Genomic DNA, 13,450 nt, shown 5'->3' with positions numbered 1-13,450 from the left:
GATCACATCCGGGACTCCGAACAACCTTCGGTACATCAAAATGCATAAACTCATAATATAACTGTCATCGTAACCTTAAGCATGCGGACCCTACGGGTTCGAGAACAATGTAGACATGACCGAGACACGTCTCCGGTCAATAACCAATAGCGGGACCTGGATGCCCATATTGGCTCCTACATATTCTACGAAGATCTTTATCGGTCAGACCGCATAACAACATACGTCGTTCCCTTTGTCATCGGTGTGTTACTTGCCCGAGATTCGATCGTCGGTATTCCAATACCTAGTTCAATCTCGTTGTTGGCAAGTCTCTTTACTTGTTCTGTGATACATCATCCCGCAACTAACTCATTAGTCGCAATGCTTGCAAGGCTTAAGTGATGTGCATTACCGAGAGGGCCCAGAGATACCTCTCCGACAATCGGAGTGACAAAACCTAATCTCGAAATACGCCAACCCAACATGTACCTTTGGAGACACCTGTAGTACTCCTTTATAATCACCCAGTTACGTTGTGACATTTGGTAGCACCCAAAGTGTTCCTCCGGTAAACGGGAGTTGCATAATCTCATAGTTATAGGAACATGTATAAGTCATGAAGAAAGCAACAGCAACATACTAAACGATCGGGTGCTAAGCTAATGGAATGGGTCATGTCAATCAGATCATTCACTTAATGATGTGATCCCGTTAATCAAATAACAACTCATTGTTCATGGTTAGGAAACATAACCATCTTTGATTAACGAGCTAGTCAAGTAGAGGCATACTAGTGACACTTTGTTTGTCTATGTATTCACACATGTATTATGTTTCCGGTTAATACAATTCTAGCATGAATAATAAACATTTATCATGATATAAGGAAATAAATAATAACTTTATTATTGCCTCTAGGGAATATTTCCTTCAGTCTCCCACTTGCACTAGAGTCAATAATCTAGATTACACAGTAATGATTCTAACACCCATGGAGCCTTGGTGCTGATCATGTTTTGCTCGTGGAAGAGGCTTAGTCAATGGGTCTGCAACATTCAGATCCGTATGTATCTTGCAAATTTCTATGTCTCCCACCTGGACTAAGATCCCGGATGGAATTGAAGCGTCTCTTGATGTGCTTGGTTCTCTTGTGAAATCTGGATTCCTTTGCCAAGGCAATTGCACCAGTATTGTCACAAAAGATTTTCATTGGACCCGATGCACTAGGTATGACACCTAGATCGGATATGAACTCCTTCATCCAGACTCCTTCGTTTGCTGCTTCCGAAGCAGCTATGTACTCCGCTTCACATGTAGATCCCGCCACAACGCTTTGTTTAGAACTGCACCAACTGACAGCTCCACCGTTTAATGTAAACACGTATCCAGTTTGCGATTTAGAATCGTCCAGATCAGTGTCAAAGCTTGCATCAACGTAACCGTTTACGATGAGCTCTTTGTCACCTCCATATACGAGAAACATATCCTTAGTCCTTTTCAGGTATTTCAGGATGTTCTTGACCGTTGTCCAGTGATCCACTCCTGGATTACTTTGGTACCTCCCTGCTAGACTTATAGCAAGGCACACATCAGGTCTGGTACACAGCATTGCATACATGATAGATCCTATGGCTGATGCATAGGGAACATCTTTCATATTCTCTCTATCTTCTGCAGTGGTCGGGCATTGAGTCTTACTCAACTTCACACCTTGTAACACAGGCAAGAATCCTTTCTTTGCTTGATCCATTTTGAACTTTTTCAAAACTTTGTCAAGGTATGTGGTTTATGAAAGTCCAATTAAGCGTATTGATCTATCTCTATAGATCTTAATGCCTAATATGTAAGAAGCTTCACCGAGGTCTTTCATTGAAAAACTTTTATTCAAGTATCCCTTTATGCTATCCAGAAATTCTACATCATTTCCAATTAGTAATATGTCATCCACATATAATATCAGAAATGCTACAGAGCTCCCACTCACTTTCTTGTAAATACAGGCTTCTCCAAAAGTCTGTATAAAACCAAATGCTTTGATCACACTATCAAAACGTTTATTCCAACTCCGAGAGGCTTGCACCAGTCCATAAATGGATCGCTAGAGCTTGCACACTTTGTTAGCTCCCTTTGGATCGACAAAACCCTCTGGTTGCATCATATACAACTCTTCTTCCAGAAATCCATTCAGGAATGCAGTTTTGACATCCATCTGCCAAATTTCATAATCATAAAATGCGGCAATTGCTAACATGATTCGGACAGACTTAAGCATCGCTACGGGTGAGAAGGTCTCATCGTAGTCAATCCCTTGAACTTGCCGAAAACCTTTTGCGGCAAGTCGAGCTTTGTAGACAGTAATATTACCATCGGCGTCAGTCTTCTTCTTGAAGATCCATTTATTCTCAATTGCTTGCCGATCATCGGGCAAGTCAACCAAAGTCCAGACTTTGTTCTCATACATGGATCCCATCTCAGATTTCATGGCTTCAAGCCATTTTGCGGAATTTGGGCTCACCATCGCTTCTTCATAGTTCGTAGGTTCATCATGATCTAGTAGCATGACTTCCAAAACAGGATTACCGTACCACTCTGGTGTGGATCTTACTCTGGTTGATCTACGAGGTTCAGTAGTATCTTGTTCTGAAGTTTCATGATCATTATCATTAGCTTCCTCACTAATCGGTGTAGGTGTCGCAGAAACAGGTTTCTGTGATGTACTACTTTCCAATAAGGGAGCAGGTACAGTTACCTCGTCAAGTTCTACTTTCCTCCCACTCACTTCTTTCGAGAGAAACTCCTTCTCTAGAAAGGATCCATTCTTAGCAACGAATGTCTTGCCTTCGGATCTGTGATAGAAGGTGTACCCAGCAGTCTCCTTTGGGTATCCTATGAAGACACATTTCTCCTATTTGGGTTCGAGCTTATCAGGTTGAAGTTTTTTCACATAAGCATCGCAACCCCAAACTTTAAGAAACGACAACTTTGGTTTCTTGCCAAACCATAGTTCATAAGGCGTCGTCTCAACGGATTTTGATGGTGCCCTATTTAACGTGAATGCGGCCGTCTCTAAAGCATAACCCCAAAACGATAGCGGTAAATCGGTAAGAGACATCATAGATCGCACCATATCCAGTAAAGTACGATTACGACGTTCGGACACACCATTACGCTATGGTGTTCCGGGTGGCGTGAGTTGCGAAACTATTCCGCATTGTTTCAAATGTACACCAAACTCGTAACTCAAATATTCTCCTCCATGATCAGATCGTAGAAACTTTATTTTCTTGTTACGATGATTTTCAACTTCACTCTGAAATTCTTTGAACTTTTCAAATGTTTCAGACTTGTGTTTCATTAAGTAGATATACCCATATCTGCTTAAGTCATCCGTGAAGGTGAGAAAATAACGATATCCGCCACGAGCCTCAATATTCATCGGACCACATACATCTGTATGTATGATTTCCAACAAATCTGTTACTCTCTCCATAGTACCGGAGAACAGTTTTTTAGTCATCTTGCCCAAGAGGCACGGTTCGCAAGTACCAAGTGATTCATAATCAAGTGTTTCCAAAAGTCCATCAGTATGGAGTTTCTTCATGCGCTTTATACCGATATGACCTAAACGGTAGTGCCACAAATAAGTTGCACTATCATTATCAACTCTGCATCTTTTGGCTTCAACATTATGAATATGTGTGTTACTACTATCGAGATTCATCAAAAATAGACCACTCTTCAAAGGTGCATGACCATAAAAGATATTACTCATATAAATAGAACAACCATTATTCTCTGATTTAAATGAATAACCGTCTCGCATCAAACAAGATCCAGATATAATGTTCATGCTCAACGCTGGCACCAAATAACAATTATTTAGGTCTAATACTAATCCCGAAGGTAGATGTAGAGGTAGCATGCCGACCGCGATCACATCGACTTTGGAACCGTTTCCCACGCGCATCGTCACCTCGTCCTTTGCCAGTGTTCGCTTAATCCGTAGTCCCTGTTTCGAGTTGCAAATATTAGCAACAGAACCAGTATCAAATACCCAGGTGCTACTGCGAGCTCTAGTAAGGTACACATCAATAACATGTATATCACATATACCTTTGTTCACCTTGCCATCCTTCTTATCCGCCAAATACTTGGGGCAGTTCCGCTTCCAGTGACCAGTCTGCTTGCAGTAGAAGCACTCAGTTTCAAGCTTAGGTCCAGACTTGGGTTTCTTCTCTTGAGTAGCAACTTGCTTGCCGTTCTTTTTGAAGTTCCCCTTCTTCTTCCCTTTGCCCTTTTTCTTGAAACTAGTGGTCTTGTTGACCATCAACACTTGATGCTCCTTCTTGATTTCTACCTCCGCGGCTTTCAGCATTGCGAAGAGCTCGGGAATAGTCTTATTCATCCCTTGCATATTATAGTTCATCACAAAGCTCTTATAGCTTGGTGGCAGTGATTGGAGAATTCTGTCAATGACGCAATCATCTGGAAGATTAACTCCCAATTGAATCAAGTGATTATTATACCCAGACATTTTGAGTATATGCTCACTGACAGAACTGTTCTCCTCCATCTTGCAGCTATAGAACTTATTGGAGACTTCATATCTCTCAATTTGGGCATTTGCTTGAAATATTAACTTCAACTCCTGGAACATCTCATATGCTCCATGACGTTCAAAACGTCGTTGAAGTCCCGATTCTAAGCCGTAAAGCATGGCACACTGAACTATCGAGTAGTCATCAGCTTTGCTCTGCCAGACATTCATAACATCTGGTGTTGCTCCAGCAGCAGGCCTGGCACCCAGCGGTGCTTCCAGGACGTAATTCTTCTGTGCAGCAATGAGGATAATCCTCAAGTTATGGACCCAGTCCGTGTAATTGCTACCATCATCTTTTAACTTTGCTTTCTCAAGGAACGCATTAAAATTCAACGGAACAACAGCACGGGCCATCTATCTACAATCAAACATATATAAGCAAGATACTATCAGGTACTAAGTTCATGATAAATTTAAGTTCAATTAGTCAAATTACTTAAAGAACTCCCACTTAGACAGACATCCCTCTAATCCTCTAAGTGATCACGTGATCCAAATCAACTAAATCATAACCGATCATCACGTGATATGGAGTAGTTTTCAATGGTGAACATCGTTATGTTGATCATATCTACTATATGATTCACGCTCGACCTTTCGGTCTTCGTATTCCGAGGCCATATCTGCATATGCTAGGCTCTTCAAGTATAACCCGAGTATTCTGCGTGTGCAAAACTGGCTTGCTCCCGTTGTAGATGGACGTAGAGCTTATCACACCCGATCATCACGTGGTGTCTGGGCACGACGAACTTTGGCAACGGTGCATACTCAGGGAGAACACTTCTTGATAATTTAGTGAGAGATCATCTTATAATGCTACCATCAATCAAAGCAAGATAAGATGCATAAAAAGATAAACATCACATGCAATCAATATAAGTGATATGATATGGCCATCATCATCTTGTGCTTGTGATCTCCATCTCCGAAGCATCGTCGTGATCACCATCGTTACCGGCGTGACACCTTGATCTCCATCGTAGCGTCGTTGTCGTCTCGCCAAGTTTGTGCTTCCACGACTATCGCTACCGTTTAGTGATAAAGTAAAGCATTACATCGTGATTGCATTGCATATAATAAAGCGACAACCATATGGCTCCTGTCAGTTACCGATAACTCGGTTACAAAACATGATCATCTCATACAATAAAATTCAGCATCATGTCTTGACCATATCACATCACAACATGCCCTGCAAAAACAAGTTAGACGTCCTCTACTTTGTTGTTGCAAGTTTTACGTGGCTGCTACGGGCTTAAGCAAGAACCAATCTTACCTACGCATCAAAACCACAACGATAGTTTGTCAATTTGACTCCGTTTTAACCTTCGCAAGGACCGGGCGTAGCCACACTCGGTTCAACTAAAGTTGGAGAGACTGTCGCCCGCAAGCCACCTATGTGCAAAGCACGTCGGGAGAACCGGTCTCGCGTAAGCGTACGCGTAATGTCGGTCCGGGTCGTCTCGTCCAACAATACCGCCGAACCAAAGTATGACATGCTGGTAGGCAGTATGACTTATATCGCCCACAACTCACTTGTGTTCTACTCGTGCATATAACATCAACATATAAAACCTAGGCTCGGATGCCACTGTAGGGTTTCGTAGTAATTTCAAAAAATTTCCTACGCACACGCAAGATCATGTGATGCATAGCAACGAGAAGGGGGGAGTGTGATCTACATACCTAGTAGATCGACAATGGAAGCGTTTGGATTATGTAGTCATACGTCTTCACGATCCGACCGATCAAGCACCGAAACTACGGCACCTCCGAGTTCTAGCACACGTTCAGCTCGATGACGATCCCCGGACTCCGATCCAGCAAAGTGTCGGGGAAGAGTTCCGTCAGCACGACGGCGTGGTGACGATCTTGATGTACTACAGCAGCAGGGCTTCGCCTAAACTCCGCTACAATATTATCGAGGACTATGGTGGCTGGGGGCACCGCACACGGCTAAGGAAAAGATCACGTGGATCAACTTGTGTGTCTCTGGGGTGCCCCTGCCTCCGTATATAAAGGACTAAAGGGGGGAGGCTGGCCGGCCATGAGGGGCGCGCCAGGAGAGTCCTACTCCCTCTGGGAGTAGGATCCCCCCCCCCCAATCCTAGTTGGAATAGGATTCGCGGAGGGGGGAAAAGAGGGAGAGGGGCCGGCCCCCTCTCCTTGTCCAATTCGGACCAAGGGAGGGGAGGGGCGCGCGGCCCACTATGGGCTGCCTCTTCTCTTTTCCACTAAGGCCCAATAAGGCCCATCTAGCTCCCCGGGGGGTTCCGGTAACCTCCCGGTACTCCGGTAAAATCCCGATTTCACTCGGAACACTTCCGATATCCAAACATAGGCTTCCAATATATCAATCTTTATGTCTCGACCATTTCGAAACTCCTCGTCATGTCCGTGATCACATCCGGGACTCCGAACAACCTTCGGTACATCAAAATGCATAAACTCATAATATAACTGTCATCGTAACCTTAAGCGTGCGGACCCTACAGGTTCGAGAACAATGTAGACATGACCGAGACACGTCTCCGGTCAATAACCAATAGCGGGACCTGGATGCCCATATTGGCTCCTACATATTCTACGAAGATCTTTATCGGTCAGACCGCATAACAATATACGTCGTTCCCTTTGTCATCGGTGTGTTACTTGCCCGAGATTCGATCATCGATATTCCAATACCTAGTTCAATCTCGTTGTTGGCAAGTCTCTTTACTCGTTCTGTAATACATCATCCCGCAACTAACTCATTAGTCGCAATGCTTGCAAGGCTTAAGTGATGTGCATTACCGAGAGGGCCCAGAGATACCTCTCCGACAATCGGAATGGCAAAACCTAATGTCGAAATACGCCAACCCAACATGTACCTTTGGAGACACCTGTAGTACTCCTTTATAATCACCCAGTTACGTTGTGACGTTTGGTAGCACCCAAAGTGTTCCTCCGGTAAACGGGAGTTGCATAATCTCATAGTTATAGGAACATGTATAAGTCATGAAGAAAGCAACAGCAACATACTAAACGATCGGGTGCTAAGCTAATGGAATGGGTCATGTCAATCAGATCATTCACTTAATGATGTGATCCCGTTAATCAAATAACAACTCATTGTTCATGGTTAGGAAACATAACCATCTTTGATTAACGAGCTAGTCAAGTAGAGGCATACTAGTGACACTTTGTTTGTCTATGTATTCACACATGTATTATGTTTCCGATTAATACAATTCTAGCATGAATAATAAACATTTATCATGATATAAGGAAATAAATAATAACTTTATTATTGCCTCTAGGGCATATTTCCTTCACGAACCGCTGGCAGAAAGCGAGTGGTTGACCACGGAAGTATTTCTGCTGGATGATGCGCAGCCACAAGCCACCTTCTCCATTCGCAATCCGCCACAGCCACTTGGCCAGGAGAGCAATGTTCATGCGCTTGGAGGACATGATCCCGAGACCGCCCTGTTCGCGAGGCTTACAGATCTCTGACCACTTAATCATGTGGTATTTCTGCTTGTCGCCTTCACCCACCAAGAAGAAACGTCCCTAGACTGTGGCAATCTCATGGTGCAGCGTCTCAGGTAAGCTGTCGAAACTCATGATGAATAGGAGCAAGCTGGCGAGATATGAGTTAATGAGTACCGTGCGGGCGGACGTAGAGAGACAACGGCCCTAACGCTACTCCAACCACCCCGCTCGTGCAGCCGCGGGCGCTGGCCGATCCTGTTGAGATCCCCAGCCGCACCCGCTCCCGCACCGCAGCCCTTCACGCCCAAAGCACATCTCGAGTCTTGGGGTCAAGCAGCCCCTCGATGATCTCATGATGCGCACACTGTTCTGGAACATCCGCGGTTTCGGCCAAGACGGCCGACGCCGCCAACTGATAGAGTACATGCGCATTGAACGAATCGACATTGTGGCCATCCAAGAAACAATGCGCATGGAAAATCTCAGCAATTGAGACAAACCACCCACTGTACCGTGAAAAATTAAAGGATCAGCAAAATATCTCCACTAGTTGTTACCACATATCAACACCATAATATCAACTTCCACGATTCTCCTAATGTAAATTTACATCTCCATAGTTTTCAGTGTGAAACAGGAGCAGCAGTAGTAAGCAGTGACACACTTCGCGTCACTTTCAGAGTTAATATCAGAAGTTACTTGCAGTTCCCCACAAGCTAAACAATCCTCTTGATGGAATCTACCCGGTAGTTGATATTTAAATATATTATAACTGAGCACTTTTCCAGCTCTCTCAGGCCACAAGCTTTTCCAACCGTTTGATCGTGACTGTTGAGGATTTCAGACCATTAGATTAGCTGTGAGTCACGCCTAATCCAGCTCCGTTCGCTGACACGGACCGCTAACGGGCTGGGGCAGCTGCTCCCGCAGCAAAATTGCTGTCACGTGGTTTATTGGGCTCATTCTCGCAGGAAGCCCATTGGAAACTCCCTTCGCTCGACGCCCCCTCCCTTCGTCTCGACTTCTCTCTCTCCGCCCCTCCTCATTCTAACCGCGCTTGGGTGGCAGCGGCGGTGAAGTGGCCCCCCCTTTCTGGTGAGATCTATAGCACGACAGGCGGCAGTAGCGGTGAAGTGCCTCCACCTCCAGGTGAGATCTGTTGCGCACACGATCTCTCTCTCTCTCCCTCTCCCCCCTCTCTCTCTCACCATCGCGGATCAGCGCCACCGTAGCCTGTGTTCAATCCCACACCGCCGCCTCTATCTCCCAGTGATGTCGTCTCGCCGCCCTCGGCCTCACCATCAACTGATGCAGGGGAGTGATACTGCCACCTCCATCTCCCCTTTCCCTGCCTCTGAACCCAACTGAGAAGAAACTCATCTCTTCCCCTCTCCCAGGGCATCCTCTCTTACCCTCCCATGGCTCCTCGTCCTCCTCCCATGGCCACCAAATTCTGCAAGGATTTTTTATTCAAGTTGTTCTTTGTCACCAGGTCGCCGGCAAGGTCTTAGTCCATGATTTGTTCGTCTCGCTTTAGAGGTGGGAATGATGTTTCATCACGGATTGCAGAAATAAGTGCCGCGTCTTGACTCAGATTGGTCTGGATTTGTGCAGACGGTGGAGGTGAAGAAGTCTGAGCGAGGGCTCAAGGAGGTGGAGGAAGAGATGGTGGCCAGCACCGCTCCTTCGGCCAGGAAAACGTGGGCACTCCGGTTCGTTCATATCGACTAAATCACGGGGTCGATGAGTCACTATTGCCCAAAGCCAAGCGGTGAATGGCGCTCACGAGCAAAAGCAGTCACATAATCATCTTCAGGGCTAAGATCAACGTGCTCCTGCCTTTAGGCCCTTTGCCATCACGCTCCACTACCTCTCTAGAAACCACAATAATCACACTTATAAATTAATTTTCAGTATTCATCAGAATTGTACAGTATTACTTGCCCTTTTATATTTAATTATTTTTTCTATTTAGTGTTACTTTTGAATCTTTTATAGCACAAGCATCCGTTTCTTCTTATAAATTCTATGTCACGTTTAGTTGCAGTAGCAAGACTGACATGTAGTGCCTTCTATATCCTCAATTTTCTATCTTCAAATGGTTCATATTAAAGCAGATGTACTCAAACATGTAATTATGTTTCCCCAACAATTGTGCTTTATGCTAACATAATTTGAAATGAATCCATGTGTTCTAGGAGGACAAATTCGAGCTCCATATTACTTGGTCTGCTGCTTCTTCTGGGTTGTCTTCTACCTTCCAGTAGATTCTGTGAAGCTCCAATGGCTATCAAACAGGTTAGTGCTCGTGCCCTATTATGCCTCAAGTTAATTATCTTGCGATGCAATTTCATATTTTATGGTCTGATTGCTCTAGGTGGAACTGACCGCTCTACTACAGTGTGATTGCTCTAGATGGAACTAACTGCTCTATTGCACGACATTGCTAGGTCGCCATTGATTTCGATTATGGGCGTGATATTGTGATATTATCCATGAACTGGAGAATGGAGTGAAAACAATTGGTCTACTGATGAACTTGACAGTTAGTATTTTTTATGGCAGATGCATCGAATTTAAGTGTCAGGAGTCTGCCTTTTGATATGCCCTTGTGGTGCGTTGCCTCTCCATTAAATTCTCATGTTCGCGGATTCTGGAGTGTAGTTATATTGTGGCATACCTTTTTAGATGAAAATATAATGGAGTGGTATGTTCCATCACTTGGGACCATGTAATTATATTATTTGATATTTAGTATAGAGTTCTGAACTATCTTGGTTGGGCTTGATTCAGGCAAAAAAATACTTCTGCAAAGTGTTGTAAAAGGAGGAGATGTCTTGCTCTACTGCTGCTTGGTACCAGACGTGAACGACTTCATTAGGAGTTTGCTGCATGGTTGGAGGTCAGCTCAGCTTTTCTATCTGCTTAACTTTTGCGGATATAAAAAATTATGTAGTCTTGAAGCTGAAATTTAGTTGATTGAAAGTAAAGAGATTCAGAGTAAGAGACTTTTTTTTTGCACTCAGGGGACGAGCACGGTAACATGTCTTCTCACTCCAATATTTGTGACTGAATTTGATAAAAGGGTTTTTATCATTTATGCCATCGGTTTCTCCCACTACTCAGTTTTGCCACTAGGAATTTCAACTGCTCAAAAATGCCATCGCTGTGTTAGACATATGTTCAAAAATGCCACTGGACACCATTATTGTGATCTCAAATCTCTTTTGCCATGTTATAATGACATAAATACCTATGAACCAGCATGCCAGCTCTCCTTCTATCTTACTACAATAAAGTGTGGGGCCCACTTGATCCCAATGACGTTCTTATTTTTTTATAAAATTATTCGCTTGGTTACTCCGGACAAGTGGGGCCACACTTATCATTGTGAGATAGAGAGAACTGACATGTGAGTCTAGGCTTATTTTTGTCATATAACATGGTCAATGAGTTTGATGTGAAAATAACGATGTCTAATGGCATTTTTGAGGAAACATCTAACGGAACGTTGGCATTTTTGAGCAAACATCTCACGGATCGATGTCATTTTTGAGTAGTTGTAATTTCTAATGGAAAAACTGAGTAGTGGGACACAACTAGTGGCAAAAATGATAAAAACCCTTGATAAAATTAGGCACTGCATTTTTTTCAAATTATTGGCAAAATACACTCATGGACAGTTTTAAAGAAAACAAAAGTGCGTAATTTTCCTCTGCTTTGTGTTGAAGTCCTCTTGTATAGGGCATTTGAGGTTCTGTTTAGTGCATAATTTGGCGAATCTTTTGCAGCAAACACTTATTTATTTGCTTTGCCATGAAATTTCCTACATATGACCGTCCTGTCTATCCAGGTGCCATAATTTTATGTTTGACATCTAATAAGTTAACTTCAAATTTGAATGCCATGTATAGCATTTTCAGAATTGGAGTGACGGCATCGGTCGTCGCTACTACTTTAGTGATCTAAAACGTCTTATATTAGCTTGCAAACGTAGTATTTGGGTTGTCATTGACATCACACATTGACTGGCGATGTTGCATGTCAGAGGGGTCTACTCATACGTGCAGTTTTCCATTGTCTCTGGTGATTCTTTTCTTTATTCCCCACCTTGCACGTTTGGTATATTCATGGGTTCACCCTTCTTTCTAATATTTTAGTTTACTAAAATCGTAACAATTGGTGTCAAAACCTTATATTCGATGCTATTGCAGATCAGTACCATTACCCTGTTTGCAGATTTTTAGTTAACCTGTATTAGAAGAAATCATACGCCAACTTACAACCCTACTCAAAAAAGATATTAGAAAATCAAATAAAACGTAAGCCAAAAAGATGACCAATACATTGGTACTATTTGGATCATGCTTCTTACATATATGTTTGATTACATTATCTATACAATTCTATAATTGTCCACATTATTTTCCTTAGCTTAACATGCCATTGCATTCCATACATAACTATCCGTTATAACAACAATTATAAGGTGAACCATGTTTGCCGCGACTTGCACATTTTTAGTGTTCAATGGACTAAGACCAGAGTTTTCCCGTCTGTACACATTCTATTTGCATTACATTGTTCTGTAAAATAATACTGACAGCTTCATCATTGTGTTCTACAGGAAGGTAGTTGATGCCACTAGAGATAATAAACCATTTGGATCCCAATACCATACCATGTTGATCTACACCTGGTGTGCTTTCTCTCCTATTTATGCTTTTGTTTCAGTGGTTCTAAGGCTCGCACATAATGATTAAGAAAAGTAGCACAATGTTTTTTGGCTATTTGCTATCGATGGCATGTTGCAGTTTGCCATGGACCATGCTAAACGTGCATCAATCCAAGGAATAATGTACCTTATGGGATTTCTCATATATTTGTAGATTTATTGTATTTTCTTTGAATTGGATTGTAGATCTGTTTTTGTGTTGTCAGAATAAACAATGCATGAATTCGGTAACTGATTTTATAGCTGCAATCTCCTAAGCACAATTACTCATGCTTTATTTTCTAATTTTCAGTTTTCTTTTGTCGTTAAATACTATACAGCTTGGTTTTGTTACCAACTTTAATCCAATCATATATTTACATCAATCACTATTATTTTAGTGACAAAATAGACGGGCGCAGCAACGCACGCCATCATGGTCTAGTCAGGAGTTACGATCACAGGCTTGTTCACCTGCCCCCAGGCTGCAGCAGTGCTTCTTGTTTGTGTCGATTGCTACAGCTTCCTGAGCAAATGTCCACCCGCAGGCGGGGTCGCATCAGATCCAAAGCTCTCGCCCGTGTCCACCCGCAGGCGCTACAACGTGATGCAGAGGGCCAGCTCGTCCTCGTCTACGGCAGCATGGCGGGGGAAATGTACCAATCTTCGTCGCTGGAGCC

This window comes from Triticum urartu, chromosome 4 (genome assembly GCF_003073215.2).
Source record: "Triticum urartu cultivar G1812 chromosome 4, Tu2.1, whole genome shotgun sequence".
Classification (NCBI taxonomy): Eukaryota; Viridiplantae; Streptophyta; class Magnoliopsida; order Poales; family Poaceae; genus Triticum; species Triticum urartu.
The sequence above is the reverse complement of the archived record's forward strand: the minus strand, read 5'-3'. Positions refer to the sequence as shown.